Source organism: Crinia signifera, chromosome 1 (genome assembly GCF_055691185.1).
Source record: "Crinia signifera chromosome 1, ASM5569118v1, whole genome shotgun sequence".
Classification (NCBI taxonomy): Eukaryota; Metazoa; Chordata; class Amphibia; order Anura; family Myobatrachidae; genus Crinia; species Crinia signifera.
Genome location: NC_139217.1, coordinates 301839568 through 301854216, shown reverse-complemented (window position 1 = coordinate 301854216; position 14649 = coordinate 301839568). Strand labels below are relative to the sequence as shown.

At 44.4% G+C, this 14649-nt stretch overlaps 1 protein-coding gene across 1 annotated transcript in view; it reads right to left on the bottom strand.

Annotated features, from left to right (window-relative positions):
* PIP5K1B (phosphatidylinositol-4-phosphate 5-kinase type 1 beta) overlaps window positions 1–1160 on the bottom strand; it is a 181006-nt gene extending 179846 nt beyond the window's left edge. Inside the window, exon 1 of the mRNA XM_083186062.1 lies at window positions 882–1160. The gene's annotated coding sequence lies outside the window, so the exon portion shown is untranslated. The remainder of the gene's footprint in view (window positions 1–881) is intronic.
* Window positions 1161–14649: the final 13489 nt, after the last annotated feature.

Here is a 14649-nt window from a genome sequence, read left to right as displayed (position 1 = left end):
TTTGGGTCACATGCAGACATTTTCTGAAAACTTAGATGACAGTGGCATTTTCTGAACTTATTCCTGTCAAACCTCACACCCAGATTCATTAGTATATTACAGGTAATGGCAAAGTCCAAGCACAATGCAGAGGTATTTTCTCAGCCAGGACAGCACAGTTGTGCCAAGGGAGGTTAGCAGAGAGGTAGAACAACAGGGGTTAGAGGAGACCACTGACTGTCTCAGAGCTACAGGGGATGTGAGCTGGAGAGGTGAGAGCTGGAGGTAAACAGGAAGAGGGAAAATCAGTATTCATGTGACAAGGGTGCACCTACTGTAGGTCTCCATTCAGTGCTCATACATGACATATGCTCTTTCCATGATCAGAAACTCTCACCAAAACATCCACATGACCTGCAGTCAGCCTGCTGCTGACATGTGTAACCATTGGAGGGGATGAGTCACTGAGGGTAACAGATAGGAATATACACAGTAGGAGGCAAATGTTTACAGAACCTACTTATCCTATAGAGCCTCCTAGCCAGGGAAATGCAGAAACACAGCATATACAGTATATACTGTAGGACAGCTACGATGGAGACGTGTAACTCATCCTTACTGACAGAGATCATGTGTAAGTAGGAACATATGTGTTCTGTTCATGGACAGCAAAGCACGTCAGACATGCTATGTACAGGCAGGTACAGTATATAGAGTATAGAGAGAGGAAGGCGGGTGATTATTGCAGAGTGGGGACACTGGCAGCAGCGGGTAGGTGAGTGACAGGGGTCCCTTCTACTAACACCCTGCAGAATGAAATGGTCGGAACACAGATGGGCAGGGGGTGGAACGCCCCCGCTTAGAGGATCCCGGGGCACTAAAGTGCCAAACTTGGCACTCACCTCATCGGTGATTTGATCCTCTGATCACTTGAATTCTATCAGCATGTCAGTCCCATCCTGCGTCCTCTCCTCCGGGCACATGCGATAGCAATGCGGCAGCCTGCGCGCTGGGGTCCCTGTGTGCAGTGTGTGTGGGTAACTACATAGTAGCGTACAGTGCATACACACACAGAGCCGCTGCTACACCGCGCCGCCCCCGCCTGTGTGTCTGATGATGCTGCTGCTGCTGCTGCTACACTGTTGTCGCCGCTCCCCCGACTCCACACACAGCACTGCACTGATACTATGGCAGGCCCCGCCTGGCTGCCCGGAGCCCCCTCCCCGCTGCTGCTGCTTCCTTACACTCAGGCTCAGCACTAGTCCAGCAGCATCGCATTCTCATACATACATACATACATACAGTAACCCCAGTGTACTATACTGCGGCGGCGGCGGCGGATACACAGCGCCTGTGTTACTGTATGTGCCCTCCCTGCCGCCACATACAGTACACTGGGCCACACACACAGCAGCGTCTTGTAAAGGGAACAGTGCCTGTCAGTGTGTACCTTCAGGTTGTGTTCTTCTGTAGAACAGGTTACACCAGGGCTGGGCAACACCGGCCTTTCAGATGTTGATGAACCACACATCCCAGCATGCCTTGCATCAGTTTCAGCAGGGCCACATAGCAAAACTAATGCAAAGCATCCTGGAATGTGTAGTTCACTAACATCTGGAGGGCCGATGTTGCCCAGCCCTGGGTTACACCTTACCCACCGCTGCAGCACAAAACGTAGGACCTCTATGTAAAATATGGAATTTTGGAGAAGCCTAAGATGCCATTCTTTAATTTACAACAGAGCAACGTGAGATAAGGGGCCTATTTTTAAAAGTACTATTTTTGGTCGCAAACAGCCACATAGCTTTCTGAAATGAGACAGATCCAGATGAGCGCAGGTGGGGTGTTGGAGCACAGGTGGAGCGTGTGGGACCGCAAGTGGGTTGTGTTTCAGATGCAGTAACCCACCACCAAATTTGAGGTGGGCAAATTGCAGTTGTGAAAACTCCAGCAGCCCATCTCGGCCCTCCTTGAAGTCTGATATCATCCCAGATGTTTTGGTACGCACCCATATGGGGTTGTGAACAAAAATGTGCAAGTGTACAAGTGTAGAGCTACCGTGAGTGCGATATATAGCTGCAATTATGGGTGTTATATGATCACGTCTAATTGAATCAGACCCTTAGATAGTGTTACGTATTGCAGTATGTGGAAAGGGATGATCTTCAACCTGCAGTCCTACGATTATGCTTGGGCAGCCCAATGGCCACACTTGCGCCGTAGGCCAGCTGAGCTCAAAGTCCAGTAGCAGTAAAATGTTAACCGTTGACATTTTGGGACAGCAGACTTCAACAATGTCAATCTCCATTCATCTTTAGCTGCCTCCTGACCAATGGTGGAGCTATCAAGTGATGGGCCCAGGTGCAAACATATGACAGCAGCAGGAGTTGTGGGTGACGGAGAGGCAGGTGGTGACTAGTGTGAATGTCAGGTAGAGATGACTGGAAGAGACAAAGGGCCAGATGCACTAAGCAGACAATCAGCTTCTCCTAACTGCCATGTTACAGGCTGGGTATTAAAAATGACAATTAGGAGCTGGTTGGCTGTTAGTTTATCACTCTCCACTTTATCACTTTTGGAAGCTTCATATATCTGGAGGGTAACAAGGAAAGGCAGTGGATGGCAGGGAGAGGAAGATAGGTGAGAGTTGATGACTGGGGAGTCAGTGACACAGATTTAAAAGGTGACAGGGAGAAGCAGAGGCTAGAAGGGAAGAGAAAGACATGTAGGGTCAGTTGGTGACAGGAAAGTCAGTGGGTAATGGAGATGTAGAGGGTAATGTTGAGTGGCAGTGGATGGCAGGTGGTCAAAGGGAGATGGAGAGGCAGTGGATGACAAGAGAAAGGTAGACAGAAAGAAGCAATGGGTGACTGGGAAGTCAGTGGGCGAGAAGAAGAGCCAGATGGGCGACAGGTAAGGGATTACAGTGAGAGTGGCTGTTGGTGACAGAGAGTTGTGTAGTGACAGGTAGAAGTTACTGGGAGTGAAAGTAAGAGGTATAGAGGGGCAGAGGGAGAGGCAGAGGGTGACAGAGTGGCAAAGGGTTTGTCTAAGTTAAAGGCAGAGGATGACCTGGATGAGGCAGACGGTGACTGGGGAGGGGCAAATGGGGAGGGCTTTGGGTGACAATGACAGTCTTCTATGGTTCAAAACAAGGGTTATGATTGCCTAAGGCAAAGGTTCTCAAACTAGTTTGCTCTGGGACTCCATCTGTCAATAAAAATGATAACAAGACCCCATCAAGTTACCACAGAATGGCCGCCACACATACATGGATCGTGAACCCACAGTAGCACTAGGGAATCACAAAACAGATCTGAAGTGACCACTAATGCGATCACTTCTTTTCTTACAACACCCAGGGACAAGCTCCTTTCAGAGCCCTCTCCCTGCAGGTGTTTTTAATACATTTGTGCTATGTTTTTTATACTCCCTGTGAAGGTTTTGAGGACAGGTGACTGGGAAGACAGTGTGTGATGGGGGTGGCAGTAAGTGCCAGGAAGCAGTGGATTTTAGGGGGAGGCAGCGTGTGAGAGGGGATAGGCAGTGAGCTACAGTAGAAGGCTATGAGTGACAGGGGCATATAGGGAAGGCAATGGGTGATGAGTGACATGGAGAGGCAGGTCGCATCGATCTGATTTACCTGTTCACACTGTACTGCGAGCCAGGTTGAACCTGCATTCACGTGCAATGACCTGTGATATTGCTGGCAGTGTTAAGGGGTATTACAGATGTAGCCAGGCTGTCATTTTACTGTGTGTGTGCATGTTCATGGGTACATGTGAATAATCTCACTCACAATCCATAAGAAATACATTATGTGATTGTGACTATTCACACCTGGTCAGTGGCATAAGTTCATCCCAATTGTCCAGAGGAAAAATAAATATAAGTGACCCCACACACACACTCACAGATCACCTTATATAAATATATGTATGCATGTGTGTGTGTGTGTGTGTGTGTGTGTGTGTGTGTGTGTGTGTGTGTGTGTGTGTGTGTGTGTGTGTGTGTGTGTATATGTATATATAATGAACAACATATATATTTCAGAAAATATACCCTGCTAGGTGCGGGAGTCAGCCCGAGAAGCAATTTCAGTTAACTGATTCAAACTCACAAGGGAGGAGAGGTGCCCCTTTGGGAGCAGGAGCCTGGTGGTGGATGTTTCCATTGCCTCCCAGAGTTATGCCTTTGCACTCAGTCCTTGTGGCGATGCGTATGCATGTAGGTGCACATCGTGGCAGCGATGGGGGCTGTTATATCTGTATAATATACTATTACCCACTCATAAAATCTGTGGAGTATACTTTGGATCGTTCGTATCGTAAGTCTTTTACACCTGTATGTTGAATTATGCGTCATTCTATACTATGCACAAGACTGTAGCTGTTTACAGCGACATATTTTTATTGTATGTTATTAGAGCAAATGTATGAGCCTTCAATCCTACCTCATCATCCTGAGTTATTATGATGCGTTTTGGTGACAACATATGTGAAGTATTATGCACAGTAGTAACGTTTTTATATATTGAATTTTGCTGTGTTTCATTTTTACTATAGCATGTGAAGTGTGCGGAATTTCAGATCCTCAAAAGATCTTTCAGTGATAAAAGGAAGTGCAACGTGGCCACTAGCCTTTTTCAACAGCAATGGCTTTCCTGAATTTGGTGTCTTGCCTTTGGATGTATGATCTGACCTTCACAAAGAGCTCAAGGTAGTGTGGGTGCCACAAAGATGGTGCGGGAGGGGGGGGGGGGAGTGGTAGGCAGCCTATGGGCCAGAATTGGGAAGAAATGGGCAGGCAGGTATGCCGATCCTCCTTTTCACATCTGGGTCAGCAGGTTAGCCAATGAGGGGCAGCGGGGGCCAGACATCTGAAAGGGGTATTTAAGGAAGGTAGACAGGCTTTGTGTGAGTGTAGGAGCACTGGAAGCAATTGGCAGCACTGAAGAGAAAGTAAGCACAGCCAGCTCCAGTGTCAGCATTAGCAGCAGCAGTGGCCACTGGATCAGAGTATGGAAGCCCCAGTAGAGAAAACTGTTAGGAGTTTATTCCATGAAAAGGACAATGTATGAGATAACCAGCCAATCATCTGGGTTTGAAAAAAATGACAGTTTGGCGCTGATTGGCTGGTTGTTTAGCACTCTACCCTTTATCACTTTTTGAAGCTTGATGAACCTGTCCCCATGTCTGAACAAATAGGCTGAGCTTGGCACTAGCAGGGAAGTATTCAGGCAGTCAGAGCTCCATCTGGTACCCAAAGAGTAGCAAGTCTCCTGCAGGGCACAAAAGAAAGACAACTAGCTATAAAACTTGCATCTTGTGATGAATAAAACAAAAGCCAGCATCAGGTTCCAGTATGGGACATTAGAGGCATATGGAACCATCACCATAGGAGGGGGTCCATAAGTGCACTGCCCTGCAATGCAACTCCTCAGAGAGTTGGCACAAACTATAAGTTCACCTCCCACAGCAGGGGTCGGAGACATTGGGCCTTATTCTAGTTCACTCTTTCTGACAAAATCCTTCTTAGATGGACAAAACCATGTGCACTGCAGGGGGGGCAGATGTAATACCCCTTTCACACCAGCTTAAATTCCCGGGTTGGGTCCGGGAACAACCCTGGACTAGCTCTGGTGTGAAAGGTTCCAGGGACAAATTCCCGGGTACATTTGCCGGCAATTCAACCCTGCTATGTAGCAGGGTTGCTCCCGGGTCCTTCCAGGGTTACTGGCTGGTGTGAAAGATGCAGGTACATGTCCCTGCTTCCAGTGTTGCCTCTGCTAGTGCTGATTTGCTAGCAGGGCAACTTCCTGTTGTGGTGGACACTCACAGACATGCCCAGAGGCAGCATAATGTATGCAGGGAGACAGTGTGCATGTTCCTGTGGCACCACAGACCCCAGAATTTCATTATAACCCCTGAAAGCCTGCAATGTGTGCCATGTCTTGGACAAATGAGGAGGAGAGAGAGCTATTAATCATTAGTGGGGAAGATGCTTTTATATGTCTTTTAATTTGTTTTATACAAGTAAACATTTGTTTTATACAAGTAAACAAAGGCTGAGACACTACAAATGTTTTGTCTTAATTATTAATAATCAATAATCTAATGTGATCCTAAAAAAGGCCATTTTCAATGCTATTCTCATAGAAATGCAGGGTCATCCCGGGTTTAGTGTGAAAGTGCCGACCCGGGTTGTCCCTGCTTCAAAAGCATGTGTGAATGGGTCCCAACCCGGGAATGTCCCTGCTTGTCCTTGGAATGATATTCCCGGGTTTGTCTCTGCATTTCTGGTGTGAAAGGGGTATTACTTATTATACCCCTTTCACACCAGAAATGCAGAGACAAAACTGCTGCCTGCACAAGCTGCAACAATCCAACTCAAATGCATTGAGACATTTACTACGTTATGCCCAGTGCAGCCCCAGCAACAATGTGCAAAGCATCTCAGGCAGCGTCCTGTGGGACTCCGTAGTGCCTAGCGGGATGTATCAAGGACAGTGCACTAAGGACCAGTGAGGTCCTTGAAGCAGCATCCTTGCAATGCATAGTGCGGTAAATCTTTCCTTTCACACAGGTGATAATTAATAACAACAATGCACATAATATCAATGTTATACCTGGGAATGTTCATAACATTTACAACGCTATTGGTTAATTTTATGGGAATGGATAATAACAATGGGTACTTGTTTCCTAGCACGGCCACCCCGATTTCCATCGGGGTGGTCGTGTCGGAAAAATTGCGTCGGTCGCATCGCATGCGACCAAATCGCATGCGATGCGACCGACGCGACCGACCCAATTTTTAAATTGAATCAAATGTGAATTCGGTCCCCGGGACCCGATTTTACATTGGATTCAATGTAAAATATTCCCTAGACCCCCAATTTTACACCCTGAACCCCACGCCACGATTGACGCCAACTGGGAATCTGTGTGGCAGGGATAGGGTGAGGTTAAAAAAAAAAAAAAATTGTTTCGGAATCAGAGGTTTAGATGTTTATTTCAAGGAGCAGGCAAGTGGTTTAGTGTAAAAAAGTTTGACAACAAAACAATACGGTGCAGGGAGGCCTAACATGCACTGGAGCAGCCCAGGCGGCGGGGGGGGGGGGGGGTTTGGGGAGGGTGACGCCGCCAAAAAATTTAACATATAAAAAGACATCCAAATACTGAACACATAACACCTGTCCACAATGACACACACCAAAAATCGGAATGACCAAATATGGCCAATACAGGGAACATGCTAAACTCTGGAGAGTCATCCATGTACCCTGAACTTCAAGGACCAAGCTGGTGTCTTATATTGGTATCTCACCTCCTGTTGTTGTACCAAGCCTTTACAGTTATACCAAGTAGCCCAATTCATCTACAAGTGGCTGTGTCTGCAGAAGGGATGCCGATCACGGCATCATGGAGCTGCCACCAACATGTATGCCGACTCCTGAAAGCCACCCTGGAAATGACTACACTTGCAGACATTCGATGGCATGCTCACTTTTGGCATGCGCACAACTAAGCTAGTCACATTGGTAAGTGTTAGACCCGGAGCTCTCACTTACGCCAACTTGAAATGAAAATCTGCCAGCCGGACATCCAGCATACCATGGTGGGACTACTTTTTATAACTTTAAAGGCTGCCGAGTAAAGTTGTCTGATATACAACGAAATGCGTCAGGTGCACTCGATTTGGCCACACCAGAGGACTATTCACCATCATCCACTTTGAACCAGTTTGGACCCATATCCAACGGGAAATTACTACCTCATCCATTGCTTTTAAGGACTACATCTGCCTAGGCTGGACGTATCTACCTGCACATTGTTGCTTATCTTCACCGGGAAATTCACTCCCCAACCCATTGCCTTTTGGGACTGCCATTTATTCTGTGTCAATGGCAACAATGGCCATCCCTAACCTGTGGAACCCCTTGTTTGCTAACCAATGCAACACCTGCAAAATCTAGGTGCACTAGTGCAAACTGAGCCAAAGCTACATTTGTGTGGCATATCTGACATTTTTTATATTTTACCTCTAAATTGTGTTAAATGTCAATCTGAAGGCAAAAACAAAACAAATATTTTGCTTTCAGGGTCCCTTAAAGTTTGCAAATGCTGCCACCTTGTGGTAAAGTAGCTGCTATAACAAATAAGTTATGGATTTGCTCGCTATGTGGAAACATCTTTGTTCAATTCAGGATTGATTAAATGCAACACTTTTTAAGAGGGGCCAAATATCTCTGAAGTCTATTTCTTTACCCAACAATTTAAATCGTATGCATGTCATTTTACTTTGGTAATAATCCATCAAAATTGGCAAGGGCCTGAAAGTGTCTATTACTTTATCACTGGCCAATCAGCTCCTAACTGTCCCTTTTTTAAATCCGGCCTATTATTATAATTGGGGGCAATCTAGTCCAAATTGTATACAATATTTGTACCGTGTAGGGCCACCTTAACAGTCATGAGCTTTTTAGCCAGTGATAAAGTACTAGGCACTTTATCACTTATCCACCCTTATCACTGCTTCATACATCAACCACTGAGTGTGATGCATGCCTATTTGTGGAGTCCATCTGCTATGTTATCCGCCATGATTTGGGACTGTGAGCTGGCAAATACAGATTACATCATCTCCAAGCGCCGGGACCGTCAATCGCCGGGGCCCGGGACCGCCATCCTGGTGGCAAGCCAAGCACCAAGGTAAGCTGCTGGGCTGCCCCCAGCCCCCATGCACCCCTTCCCCCTCTAGCCCCCGTCTGCGAGGTAAATGGATGCAGGCATCCATTTACTGCTAGGTCTATTACTATTTATGTCTTATTGTCCTGAGGACACAGCCCTATCGTGGTTCTCATCCTTCTTACTAATCACTCTTTTAGTGTTCCATTCATTAACAGTTGGAGTACCACCACGAAGCTGAGTCTTAGGTCTCCTGATTTCCTTAACCTATACCACATCTTGTGGTAAACTTATCATCTATTGCAGCATCATCACTACAGTATGTGGGTTATATTCAAATCTACCTATTCTCTCTATATTTGTCACCATCTGTATTGGTTTGCCTTACTCAATGCATTTCTGCCATTTGATTTTGGATGTCATCTTGCTACCTCAAATGTAATCTTTCCAAATATAATTAACAATATTTCCGACCGCCAATAATGGTTACCAACCTAATTTCTATCACTGTTGATAACTTAACAATCAATCCTACCTCACAAGTTGACTGCCTCAGTGTCATTCTTGACTCTGAGAGGTACATTTACTAGTATGTGAGTATTGAAGATAGAATATTGGCCATTGCAAGCAATCAGATTATTATCTTCTAGAAACTGCTAAATAAAAAAATAATCTTATTGGTTGCTATGGGCAACAGCCCATTTTCCGAAGAACAACCATCTTAGTAAATTTACCTCTGAATGTCCTTTGTGCCCCACATTCAATCAATACAATTCAATAAAATCATGTTACATAAACATATTCAGGATACACCCATACCATAGCAAAAACTCAGCATCTCTTGCACTGATTATTGCAGTAGACCAGTGGTTATAAAACTGAGGTGTGGCCATGTAGCCTTAGAATAAAATGCTGAAAAAATGGGACCTCCCTGACCATACTGCAGCCCAGCACAAAGGGGGAGGTCCATGTGTCACCCAAAATGTGTGTTTGGGTGAAGCATGGGCATATATATATATATATATATATATATAGAAGTTTTGATAGAAGAAAACAAACGCGGCACTCTGGGAATTTTAAGCATAAAACGTGTATTGTAGCAAAGATAGCTTCCAACGTTTCGGGGCTTGTGTCACCCCTTTGTCAAGGAATATTGTGCAATAAAAACATAAATCAATGTGCTTACCTTTATCACATAAGTGAGAGGGTGAGCCTGTCACGTCTGCGGGCGTGCTGGGATCAAACAGGAAGGAGAGCGACGGTGATAGGCGGCGGATATCCTGCCTATGACACGCTGTGTGGAGCGCAAGCGGTGGGTTGCTATGGAGATGATAATAAGCAAGCCGCTGACGCGCGTCCACTGATGAGATCCCAGGTTTACCCTGGCGTGACTGGTTCACCCTATAATATACAAAATGGTATGAAATGTGCATTTACATCAAAGATCAACGCAAAACAGTGAGAAATAGGATGCACCACACAACATAGGTGCAAAATAAGTGAATAAATACTAACATAAGTGTTAATTAATCAAGAAATACACATAACGGTACAATTGGGGAAAGGGCTGTCAAACGGCATCAGTCAGTTGTATTATAAACGATATTTGATGGAAAGGTACATTTACTGAAAATGCTCAGAATGAATGTAGTAAATATAGTTATTGGTCAACTTAGTTTGTGTCGTCACTATTCTATCATATTATTCATTAACTTTTAACGGAGTAAAGAATGAATGGGAGCAGAATAGTAAGATGAGCCAAAGATGAAAGAAAGCACGAAGTGTCGTCTCTGAGTAGCCACAACAAGTGGATATTGGTCCATTAGGGGAAAAACCAATAAAAATGTAGGGAGAAATTAACCAATCGGAAAAGGGTGCAGGGACAGCAAGAAAAGCAGAGATGAAGAAAAAGCACACTCTGGAGGACAGTCGTAGTCCTAAATTAGTTAACAGACAGAAATGTGTGTACACCTACTCTGTCGACATTAGGTACCACATCTAATGTAGTCTCTTGAAAGGGATAACAGAAAATATCTAATCGGGACAACAAAATACATAATCAGAATGGGAAAAGTGATAGTGAGATAAGCGGAGAGAAGAAAAAGCACACAATAACCCTCAAAGGAGGTAAATTAGTCAGAGTCAATCCTATGGTCATAAATCGATTAACGGGCAGAAATATGTCAACACCTACTCTGTCGATATTCGATAGCACATTTTAGTGAATGAATGGGAGCAGAGTAGTAAGATGAGCCAAAGATGACAGAAAGCACAAGGTATCGTCTCTGAGTAGCCACCACAAGTGGATATTGGTCCATTAAAGGAAGAACCAATGAAAATGTAGGGAGAAATTAACCAATCGGAAAAGGGTGCAGGGACAGCAAGAAAAGCAGAGATGAAGAAAAAGCACACTCTGGAGGACAATCATAGTCCTAAATTAGTTAACAGACCGAAATGTGTCAACACCTACTCTGTCGACATTAGGTACCACATTTAATGTAGTCTCTTGAAGGGGATAACAGAAAATATCTAATCGGGACAACAAAAAAACATAATCAGAATGGGAAAAGTGATAGTGAGATAAGCGGAGAGAAGAGAAAGCACACAATAACCCTCAAAGGAGGTAAATTAGTTAGAATCAATCCTATGGTCATGAATTGATAAACGGGCAGAAGTATGTCAACACCTACTCTGTCGACATTCGATAGCACTTTATAGTGTGGTCTCTGAAAGGAATAACTAAAAATATCTAACAGGGACAACAAAATGCATAATTGGAATGGGAAAAGTGATAGTAAGATAAGCGGAGAGAAGAAAAAGCACACAATAAATCTCAAGGAGGTAAGGTGATCTGAGTTCATTCTATGGTCCTAGAGGAAATTTAAATGACAGATGTATTTCTGGAACTCATCACAAGAAGATTGCATAGCTGAATTTGTCATTGAGTCCATTCGGTTTCACGCTGTTCAATTTATGTATCCACATAGCCTCTTTTTTCAATAGGAGTCCATCTCTGTCGCCACGGCGCAGTGTTTCAGGGATGTGGTCAACAATCATATGCTTCATATCACTTAGGGTATGCCCCATCTGGGCAAAGTGTTTGGCAACGGGCTGTTCGTTTTCTTTGCCACTAAGAGCTTTATTAATTGAAGATCTGTGGAGGGCCATTCTAGTGCGTAATGTTCTAATGGTTTTCCCAACATATAAGAGTTTGCACGGGCATTGGATGACATAGATTAAATGAGTAGTGGTGCACGTAACGACATGCTTAATGGGAAACGATCTTCCATCTGTTGGATGGTGGAACTTCGATCCAGTCATCATGTGCTGGCAAGTGGTGCAATGTAGACACTTGTAGCATCCACTTGGTCGTTGTAAGAAGCCAGTTTCAGAGGTTGCAATATTCTTGGAGAAACCAGTGATGTCTCGATGGACAATTTTATCACTAATGTTGGTGCCCCTTGTGTGACATATAAGAGGTGTCTTATCACGCAAACTAGTCAGGCTAGTGTCACTCTTTATGATAGGCCACAATGCCCTAGACGCCCTTGGGAGAACATATGATGCTGTGTTGTATCTTGTGACAAATGGTAATGCATTGTCTCGTTTGGTTTTGTTGGAATTGGTTGCCAATAAGGACTTTCTGGACATCTTCAGTATCTCCCGTTTCTGGATTTGTAGGGTATCACTTTTATAGCCTCTTGCCTCAAATTTGGTTATCATGCCATCCAGTACTGTCGGTAATTCTTCAGTACTACTAACGATCCTTGCAGCTCTCATCATTTGGGACCTTGGCAGAGCTTTTTTTAAAGAGTTGGGATGGAAGCTGTTGCCTCTGAGTACGTTATTTTTATCAGTTGGTTTCGTAAACAAACTTGTACTGATGCACCCTTCAGCAATCCTGATTTGAACGTCCAAGTAGTTGATCGTACTTAGTGATGATTGGTGGGTGAACTTGATTGGGGAGTCCATTTTGTTAATGTTCTCCATCAACAGGTCAAATTCATCTACATTACCACCCCATAGCATGAACAAGTCATCTATGTAGCGTGTGATTAGAATGATCTTGCCGCTCGCTTCAGGATTGTCCATAAACATCGATTTGGTCTCCTGAAACATATATACATTAGCAAAGGACGGGGAAACATTGCTCCCCATAGAGCACCCGGATAGTTGTTTATAGAAGTCACCATTGAAGAGAAAGTAGTTCTTGGTAAGAGTTAACTTCAACAGGTCCAGAAACAGCTTATGATTGAGATCTTGCATATCTGTAGATCTAAGGAATGTTTCCATAGCTTGTAGACCCTTACTATGAGGAATGCAAGTATACAGACTACTGACGTCCATGACGCACAGTAGTGTATTTGGTGGTACCGTCTGGAATTTGTTAAGAGTGTTCAGGAAGTCTGTTGTGTCCTGTATATAGGTAGGCTGACTTTTAATGAGGGGCTGTAGTATCCCATCCAGGAACTGGGAGATAGGCTGGAAGATTGAATCACGGGCAGATATAATTGGGCGCCCTGGTGGGTCTTGCAGATTTTTGTGGATCTTGGGCAATGTGAAAAATATTGGGACAGTGGGATGCGGTTGCTCAAGTGCTTTTTGCAATTTAGATGTGATGTGTCCAGAGGATACTGCCTGCGTGAGCACGGAGTCCACCTCAGCTTTGAATCTCAAAGTGGGGTCATTTGGTAGTTTCTCATAGACAGATGAATCTTGTAGCTGTCTTTCACACTCCGCGGTGTATTTAGTTAGGTCTTGAATGACAAGGCCACCGCCTTTGTCGGCCGCTCTAAAAACAACATCGCGGTACCCGCTTAGGTTGGAAAGTGCTTTTTGTTCCTTTTTGGATAAATTTGAATGGCAGATCTGGTTGGCTCCATCAAATTTGTTGACGGCTGTATCTAACAGGCGAGTATAAGTCATAATCGCTGGATTTTGAGATGGAGGATCGAATGTAGATTTAGATTTGGTTTTAATGAATTGGGCATGTTGCTCTGTGCTGGGCATTGAGGGCTTGTCCTGAAAGAACTCTTTGAGCCGCAAATTCCTAGAATGGCGGTAAAGGTCTATCTTCCAGGTGAGATTGTCAAAAGAGGTGGTGGGGACAAATGAAAGTCCATGGTTGAGGACACTCAATTCCTCTCCGGTAAAACGACGACTTGACAGGTTATATACAAGAGATTCTAGCGGTTGCTGGTTTTTCTTGTGGATGCGCGAACACTGGCCGCCCCTGCGGGTGGCCTTCCACCTCCTCTTCTTTTGGAGGTAGTGGGGGTTGACACTACCTCGGAGTTCCCCAAAGGGATCGATTGTTCGGGGTTGTCTGACTCCACGTTGAATTCGCTATCGCTATTTGATGAGTGATCAGTCTTTCGATGGGGAAATTGTGCCCGTTTGAAAGGGCGATGCCGTGGAGGACGATTTCTCCTGGTTGAATCAGATTCATATCCAGCCAGCCAACGATATACCTTGTTGTTGTCGTAATCATCCTTGACAGTATAATATTTGCTCTTTTTAAACTTTAAAAGTTCTCTTTGGTAATTATCACACTGCACTTGCAGTTTATTGAGCCAGTCCTGAGAGGGATCTCTGATGAATTCAGCTTTATGTGATACTTCAAAATCACTGACGGCCTGTTTGGCGGATTTTAGCTAGTTTGGCTCATCTTACTATTCTGCTCCCATTCATTCTTTACTCCGTTAAAAGTTAATGAATAATATGATAGAATAGTGACGACACAAACTAAGTTGACCAATAACTATATTTACTACATTCATTCTGAGCATTTTCAGTAAATGTACCTTTCCATCAAATATCGTTTATAATACAACTGACTGATGCCGTTTGACAGCCCTTTCCCCAATTGTACCGTTATGTGTATTTCTTGATTAATTAACACTTATGTTAGTATTTATTCACTTATTTTGCACCTATGTTGTGTGGTGCATCCTATTTCTCACTGTTTTGCGTTGATCTT